Consider the following 9,328-nt stretch of genomic DNA (forward strand, 5'->3'; position numbering starts at 1 on the left):
TTAATATGCAATTAAATAACTCAATATTAGGAAGGTGTTCTTCATGTTTTGTACACTCAGTGTATACTTATAGTGTACTTGATCACGAAAATAATTTAATTTAAAAAAACAATGCTTCAACTTAAAAACAACTTCAAGTTTATTTTGAACGAATATACTAAATAACAATGAAAGCGTATGAAATTGAAGTACACTTTTAATAAGCTAATTGAAGTGAAATTATAGTATATGCATAGTATTCCTAAAAAGGATTGGACCCTTTTTTTCAATTGACGCCTAAAATGACATACCCAAATCTAACTGCCTGTAGCTCAGGACCTGAAGCAAGGATATGCATATTCTTGATACCATTAGAAAGGAAACACTTTGAAGTTTGTGGAAATGTGAAATTAATGTAGGAAAATATAACACATTAGATCTGGTAAAAGATAATACAATCAAGTCTGCCCAAATGTGCTGAATTGGTCAATTGATACATTTTCAAGTACTTAACTATAGAAAACGTACATAAAATGATATGGTAATACAAAATGTAAGTTTACACACTCCCAGGAATGTCATACATGATGGATCATTTGTCACGGTTAACTAAGCCAGAACCCAGAAGCAGACCAGGACACGGTACGTGAGACAAAGGTGAGTGTTTATTTATAGAGTCCGAGTGAAGCTGAATAATCCAGGGAACAGAGCGGGTGGCGTGGATGGGTTGTTGAAGGTGCAGTGGTTGGTCCGGTACTGGCTCGGCAGCCGCCGACCATCAGGCAGAGGTTGGGTGAAGGTTCCGGGTGAGAGACTGCAGACAGAACAAAACGGAGGTGAGTACACAGCAAATCAACAAGGTGCAAAACAACAAAACTAACGCTAGAACTCAAAGGCGATACGCTGACAAACATACTGTTCATGGCTAACGATCCGGCAGGAACTGGATGTTGGCCCAGAGCCTAAGAAGGGTGATGATCAGGACCAGGTGTGCAGATTGCTGATGGGATGCAGGTGCGGAAAACCAGAGCGCTCGAGCGTTCCCGAACCCTCGGGAAACTGGAGAATACGAGCAGGAACACTAGTCACCAGACAGGACCCGACTCAGACAGCCGGGATCGTCACAGTACCCTCCGACGAAACGCCACCGGGCGGACTTCCCGGAGCGCCAGGATGGAGGCGGTAGAAGTCACTGATGAGGTCTGCGTCTAGGACCTGTCGCCGCGGAATCCAACTCCTCTCCTCAGGGCCATACCCCTCCCAGTCACGAGATACTGGAAACCCCGGCCCCGCCGTCTGGAATCCATGATGCGACGCACCGTGTAGGCAGGACCACCTCCGATCATCCGAGGAGGAGGAGGAGGAGGCGGAGGAAGCAACAGAGGACTGAGGAAGACAGGAGGCAGGAGACATGAAAGGTGGGATGGACTCTGAGCGTCTCGGTAGTTTGAGTCGAACTGCTACTGGATTGATCACCTTCTCCACCACAAACGGACCAATGAACTTGGGTAACAACTTCCTGGACTCAGTCCGTAACGGAAGATCCCCGTGTGGCCAACCAAACTATCTCCGATGGTATAGGTGGGAGCGGGAATCCGGCGACGATTCGCCTGGAGCTGATACAGGTCCGAAACTCTAAGGAGTGCCTTTCTGGCCCGATGCCAGGTCCGGTGGCAACCGCCGAATGTGGGCCTGAACAGAAGGCACTGAGAGCTCCTTCTCCTGAGAAGGAAACAGGGAGGTTGGTAGCCATACAGGCACTGGAAGGGAGACATCCCAGTGGCAGATGTAGGAAGAGTATTGTGGGCATACTCAACCCAAGGCAACTGAGAGAACCCAGGAGGTGGGTTGGAAGAGACCAGACAGCGTAGCGTTGATTCCATCTTCTGGTTGGCTCTCTCCGCCTGACCATTGGATTGGGTGAAAACCAGATGTGAGACTGACCGTAGCTCCAATGGCCAAACAGAAGACTTCCAGACAGCAGAGGTAAACTGAGGGCCACGGTCGGAAACGATATCACTGGGCAAACCGTGGACCCTGAAAACCTCCCTAACCAGGATCTCGGACGTCTCCGAGGCAGAGGAAGCTTGGCAATTGGCACAAAGTGGGCGGACCTGAATCTGTCCACGATAGTCAGAACGACCGTGTTCCCCTCAGAGGCGGGCAACCCGTGACGAAGTCAGGGCCAGATGCGACCATGGTCGGCGGGGAATAGGAAGGGGTGAAGTAGTCCAGAGCTGGGCGATTGGTACTCTTATTCTCGCAGCACACACTGGACAGGCAGCAACAAAACCCCGAGTATCCTCGGCCTGCGCAGGCCACCAAAAACGTCTGCGAAGAAACGCCATAGTCCGAGCCACGCCAGGGTGACAAGCGTCATCTTGCTTGCGTGGGACCATTTGAGGACAGCAGGACGAACCGACTCAGGCACAAACAACCGATCGGGTGGACCGTTACCGGGACGGGCTGAGTCCGCGGGCCGCCAGCACCTCCTCCTCAATCTTCCACATAACTGCTCCCCACGACGCAGTTCCGGGGGAGGATTGTCTCGGTCTTGGACCCACTCTCCTCCGTCTTGGAGAACATCCGGGACAAGGCGTCGCCTTGCCGTTCTAGATCCAGGTCCGGGGTAACGTCAGCGGCAAACGAATCGTCCGAAAACAACGCCCACCTGGCCTGACGGGAGTTGAGACGCGTATTGACGTATCGCAAGGATTCTTGTGGTCCGTCCAGACAATAACGGTTGCTCGCGCCCCTCCAACCAGTGGCGCCACTCCTCCAAGGCAAGTTTCACCGCGAGAAGCTCCCGGTTACCCACATCAATTCCTCTCCGCAGGCGAACGGCGACGAGAGTAGTAGGCGCAGGGATGGAGTTTACTGTCCGTGGAGCATCGCTACACAGGATGGCGCCAACTCCCACATCAGACGCGGTCCACTTCAACGACGAACTGGCGGGCCGTGTCCGGTTGAGAGAGAATCGGTGCGTTGGTGAATCGCTCTTCAAATCCAGAACGCTCGATCCGCCTCCGGTTCCACTTGAAGGTCCTGATGCTGGAAGTCAAGGCAGTTAACGGAGCGCCACCACGGCTGTAATCCCCGGATGAATCTGCGGTAGAAATTCGCAAACCCCAAAAATCTCTGGAGCTGCAATCTCGTTATCCGGGCTGGGCCCATTCCAGAACCGCTCTAACCTTCTCCTGGTCCATCCTAATCTCTCCCCTGGAGATGATGTACTCCCGAGAAAGGATGTCGTGGGCGTGAAACTTCGCACTTCTCGGCCTTCACGAACAGGCGATTCTCCAACAATCGCTGCAGCACCTGCCGGACATGCTGGACGTGGTCGGAAGGTTCCTTCGAGAAGATCAGAATGTCATCCAGGTAAACAAACACAAAGAGACCGATCATATCTCTCAGGACGGTTCACCATACTCTGGAATCCGCTGGAGCATTGGTCAGTCCAAACGGCATCACCTGATACTCGAAGTGACCCATCGGTGTATTGAAACCCGTCAACCACTCGTCCCCCTCTCTGATCCGGACCAGGTGATACGCATTGCGTAGGTCTAGCTTGGTGAACACCGTAGCACCCTGTAAGGAGTCGAAGCGCAGAACTCATCAAGGGCAGGATACTTGTTCTTGATCGTGATGTCATTCAACCCCGATAATCAATACACGGTCGAAGAGAGCCATCCTTCTTACCCACAAAGAAGAATCTTGCCCCCCAGGGGTGATGACGAGGGGGCGAACGAGACCAGCAGCTGGGGACTCCTTGATGTAGGTCTCCAACGCCTCACGTTCAGGTCGGGAGATACTGTATAACCTTCCCTTGGGGTAGACAGCTCCAGGGACCAGGTTGATGGCACAATCATAGGGTCGGTGGGGGGGAGTGACAGAGCCTTCTGCTTACTGAAAACTTCCCCCAAATCGTGATATGTCTCGGGAACCAGGGACAAATCTGGGGGTTTAGCCTCAATCACCTGACTGGGAACCGAATAGGGGCAGGCAGTCTTGAGACAGTTAGCATGACAATCAAGGCTCCAACTCGTTACTTGCCCGTCACCCAATCGAACGTGGGATTGTGTTCCTTCAGCCAGGGGGTATCCAAGGACCAGAGGAACATGGGAAGACGGCAGAATGAAGAATGAAATCATCTCAGAATGATTCCCCGACAACCGCATCTTAACCGGTTCAGTCCTCATCGTGATACGTGCCAGACTACTGCCGTTCAGAGTGGTCGCTTAATGGCTTCCGGCAATTGCTCCTTGGAAAGCCCCAGCTGTTCCACCAACTCGGCATCAAGAAAGCTTCCATCGGCACCTGAATCGATAAAAAAGCGTTAAGCGCTAAGCTCTGATTCCTGTTCAGGCAAGGGTAGCCGGAAACGGGGTCTGACAGAGGTACTGAGAGGATTGAAACTGGCTCGCTAAAAAGTCCTCCCAACTTTAGCGAGCCGAGCAGTTTGACGACCGCCGGGAACAGGTGGAGATGTAATGTCCCGAGCTACCACAGTAGAGGCAGCAGTTGGTCGACGTTCTCTGTTGACGCTCTCCTTGGTTAACCCGTGCCGCCCCCACTTGCATGGGTTCCAGAATCGGGAGAGAGGACCTCTCCACTAATCCATTGTGGAGGAGAATGATCGACTGTTCTGGTCCACCACCCGACCCGACTGGGAACTGAGAAGCTGATCGGTTGGGCGGAACCCATTGCTTCTCCTCCTTCGCTCTCGGACTCGATTATCCACCCCGAATAGACAAAGCTACCAAGCTGTCCAGGTCACTAGGCTCGGATAGGGAGATCAACTCATCCTTGAGCTGCTCCGACAGACCCTGGTAAAAGGCCGCTTGCAGAGACTCCTCGTTCCACCCACTCTCCACAGCCAACGTCTTGAACTCGATCACGAAGTCGGCTCACGCTGCGAGTTCCTTGGCGGCGAAAACAGGCGCCTAGCTGCGTCCTCCCTCGGACGGAATGGTCGAAGAGCTTCCTCATCTCGCCGCGAACCCCTGGTATGAAGCCATGCAGGGATCCTGTCGTTCTAAACGGCTGAAGCCCACTCAGCGCTCGACCCACGCAGCAACTCAATCACAAAGGCTATCTAGCCTTGTCTGTGGCATAAGAGTAGGGCTGTAGATCGAACACTAGTCCCACACTGCATAAGGAAGGAACGATCTTCCCAGCTCTCCCTCATACTTATCCGCGTCGGAACCTTGGGCTCACGGATGGACACAGCTTCAGAAACGGCAGGCCGAGATGGGTGAAACCGGTAGTGGATCCTCCACCGGACACTTGCGTTGGTTCTGGACCTCCGTCAGACCGGTAGAAAGGTTCCGAACCGACAACGCGATCTCCTGTAGTACCGTGCTATGATAGCCCAACATCTTCTCCTGCTGGGTAATAACATGGCGAACAGAGTCCAGGTCCGCTGGGTTCATTACTGGCGGATCGTTCTGTCACGGTTAACTAAGCCAGAACCCAGAAGCAGACCAGGACACGGTACGTGAGACAAAGGTGAGTGTTTATTTATGGAGAGTCCGAGTGAAGCTGAATAATCCAGGGAACAGAGCCGGGTGGCGTGGATGGGTTGTTGAAGGTGCAGTGGTTGGTCCGGTACTGAACGCATGCCGACCATCAGGCAGAGGTTGGGTGAAGGTTCCGGGTGAGAGACTGCAGACAGAACAAAACGGAGGTGAGTACACAGCAAATCAACAAGGTGCAAAACAACAAAACTAACGCTAGAACTCAAAGGCTGATACGCTGACAAACATACTGTTCATGCGCTAACGATCCGGCAGGAACTGGATGTTGGCCCAGAGCCTAAGAAGGGTGATGATCAGGACCAGGTGTGCAGATTGCTGATGGGATGCAGGTGCGGAAAACCAGAGCGCTCCCCGGAGCGTTCCCGAACCCTCGGGAAACTGGAGAATACGAGCAGGAACACTAGTCACCAGACAGGACCCGACTCAGACAGCCGGGATCGTCACATCATTAGCTTATACACTAACTTTCACACATCTAGATGGCCGGGTGGGGTGGGTGTGGAGCCAGAGACTGCAGGGGTTCAAACTGTAGAACCCAGTTCCTACATTTGGATATAAAAATGGATTTTATCAAGCAAAACTATGCTACATTTTATCTCTGGGACCCTTAGGATGACAAATCAGAGCAAGATTACTGAATGTACACTACCGTTTCAAAAGTTTGGGGTCACTTAGAAATATCCTTGTTTTCCATGAAAACATACATGAAATGAGTTTGAATAGGAAATATAGCAAAATGAATAGGAAATGTAGAGGTTAGAAATGAATAGGAAATGTAAAGGTTAGAAATAATGATTTTTCATTGAAATAATAATTGTGTCCTTCAAACTTTGCTTACCAAAGAATCCTCAATTTGCAGCAATTACAGCCTGCAGACCTTTGGCATTCTAGTTGTCAATTTGTTGAGGTAATCTGAAGAGATTTCACCCCATGTGCTTCCTGAAGGACCTCCCACAAGTTGGATTGGCTTGATGGGCACTTCTTACGTACCATACGGTCGCTGCTCCCACAACAGCTCAATAGGGTTTGAGATCCGGGTGACTGTGCTGGCCACTCCTTATAGACAGAACACCAGCTGACTGCTTCTTCCCTAAATAGTTATTGCATAGTTTGGAGCTGTGCTTTGGGTCATTGTCCTGTTGTAGGAGGAAATTGGCTCCAATCAAGCGCCGTCCACAGGGTATGGCATGGCGTTGCAAAATGGAGTGATAGCCTTCCTTCTTCAAGATCCCTTTTATCCTGTACAAATCTCCCACTTTATCACCACCAAAGCACCCCCAGACCCTCACATTGCCTCCACCATGCTTGACAGATGGCATCAAGCACTCCTCCAGCATCTTTTTATTTGGTCTGTGTCTCACAAATGTTCTTCTTTGTGATCCGAACACCTCAAACTTCGATTCGTCTGTCATAACACTTTTCCCCAATCTTCCTCTGTCCAGTGTTCTTTTGCCCATCTTAATCTTTTTATTTTTATTGGCCAGTCTGAGATATGGCTTTTTTCTTTTGCAACTCTGCCTAGAAGGTCAGCATCCCGAGTCGCCTCTTCACTGTTGACGTTGAGACTGGTGTTTTGCGGGTACTATTTAATGAAGCTGCCAGTTGAGGACCTGTGAGGCGTCTGTTTCTCAAACTAGACACTCTAATGTATTTGTCCTCTTGCTCAGTTGTGCACCGGGGCCTCCCACTCCTCTTTCTATTCTGGTTAGAGCCAGTTTGACTGTTCTGTGAAGGGAGTAGTACATAACGCGTTGTACGAGATCTTCAGTGTCTTGGCAATTTCTGCATGGAATAGCCTTCATTTCTCAGAACAAGAATAGACTGACGAGTTTCAGTAGAAAGTTATTTCTTTCTGGCCATTTTGAGCCTGTAATCAAACCCACAATTGCTGATGCTTCAGATACTCAACTAGTCTCAAGAAGCCCAGTTTTATTGCTTCTTTAATCAGCACAACAGTTTTCAGCTGTGCTAACATAATTGCAAAAGGTTTTCTAATGATCAATTAGCCTTTTAAAATGATAAACTTAGCAAACACAACGTGCCATTGGAACACAGGACTGATGGTTGCTGATAATGGGCCTCTGTACGTCTATGTAGATATTCCATTAAAAACCAGCCGTTTCCTACTGCAATAGCCATTTACAACATTAACAATGTCTACACTGTATTTCTGATCAATTTTATGTTATTTTAATGGACAAAAAAAATTGCTTTTCTTTCGAAAACAATGGCTTTTCTAAGTGACCCCAAACTTTTGAACGGTAGTGTAAGTGCATTATTTACCTTCAGAGGTGAATGTATCAAACCAGTTGCCGTGATACGGTTTTTGTTGTTGTGCACTCTCCTCAAACAATATCATGGTATTTTTTTCACTGCAATAGCTACTGTAAATTGGACAGTGCAGTTAGATTAACAGGAATTTAAGCTTTCTGCTGATATAAGACGTGTCTATGTCCTGGAAAGTTTGCTGTTACTTACAACAGTCACGCTAATCACATTAGCGCACGTTAGCTCAACCGTCCCGTATACATTTACATTTTAGTCATTTGAGCAGACGCTCTTATCCAGAGCGACTTACAGTTAGTGAATACATATATTTTTTTTATACTGGCCCCCGTGGGAATCGAACCCCACAACCCTGGTGTTGTTGGGTAAACGCCATGCTCTATCAACTGAGCTACATCCCCTGCCGGCCATTCCCTCCCTACCCTGACGACGCTGGGCCAATGTGCGCCGCCCAGAGTCTCCCAGTCGCGGCCGGCTGCGACAGAGCCTGGATTGACCAGGATCTCTGAGTGGCACAGTTAGCACTGCGATGCAGTGCCTTAGGACCACTGCGCCACCAGACACCGATCCCATAGAGGTGAAAGATATACTAGAAAAGTACACCTCGTATTTGAAGTATATTATATGAATTGTTTTTTTTCGCTTGGGATTCTTGTCCTTCAACCGGAAGTGTCCACTCATTCACTCCCCGCTAATGAATTTAAACGCGTTGGATTGGTGTAAGTGCAACCATGGCCGGAAGGAGTTTTCACCATTTTCCTCAATCCAATCTTTCTAAATCCATGAAGGAGAAGAAGGGTAGATCATCGGACCACAGAACATAGTCATCTATAATTTTGTTGAAGGGATTGTTCACAATATAAATTTTTATTATAGACAGGTTAGTTGTTTAGCAACAAAACCGACGTGCGGGCAACTATGGGGCAAAACAGACGGTGTTGGCTTAGATGGTTGACAACATGTGAACTATATTTTGTCTACATTGTTTATTGAAAACATACAGTGCATTTGGAAAGTATTCAGACACCTTTACTTTTTCCACATTTTGTTACGTTACAGCCTTATTCTAAAATTGATTAAATTGTTTTTTCCCCTCATCAAAGCAAAAACATTTTTTGCAACTTTATTAAAAATAAAAAACTTAAATATCACATTTACATACTCGTATTCAGACCCTTTACTCAGTACTTTGTTAAAGCATCTTTTGCAGCAATTACAGCCTCAAGTATTCTTGGGCATGACTCTACAAGCTTGGCACACCTGTATTTGGGGAGTTTCTCCTGTTTTTCTCTGCAGATCCTCTCAAGCTCTGTCAGGTTGGATGGGGAGTGTCGCTGCACAGCTATTTTCAGGTCTCTTCAGAGATGTTTGATCGGGTTCATGTCCGGGCTCTGGCTGGGCCACTCAAGGACATTCAGAGACTTGTCCTGAAGCCACTCCTGCATTGTCTTGGCTGTTTACTTAAGAGTCGTTGTCCTGTGAATGAACCTTCGCTCAGTCTGAGTTCCTGAGCCCTCTGGAGAAGG

Source organism: Coregonus clupeaformis, chromosome 14 (genome assembly GCF_020615455.1).
Source record: "Coregonus clupeaformis isolate EN_2021a chromosome 14, ASM2061545v1, whole genome shotgun sequence".
Classification (NCBI taxonomy): domain Eukaryota; kingdom Metazoa; phylum Chordata; class Actinopteri; order Salmoniformes; family Salmonidae; genus Coregonus; species Coregonus clupeaformis.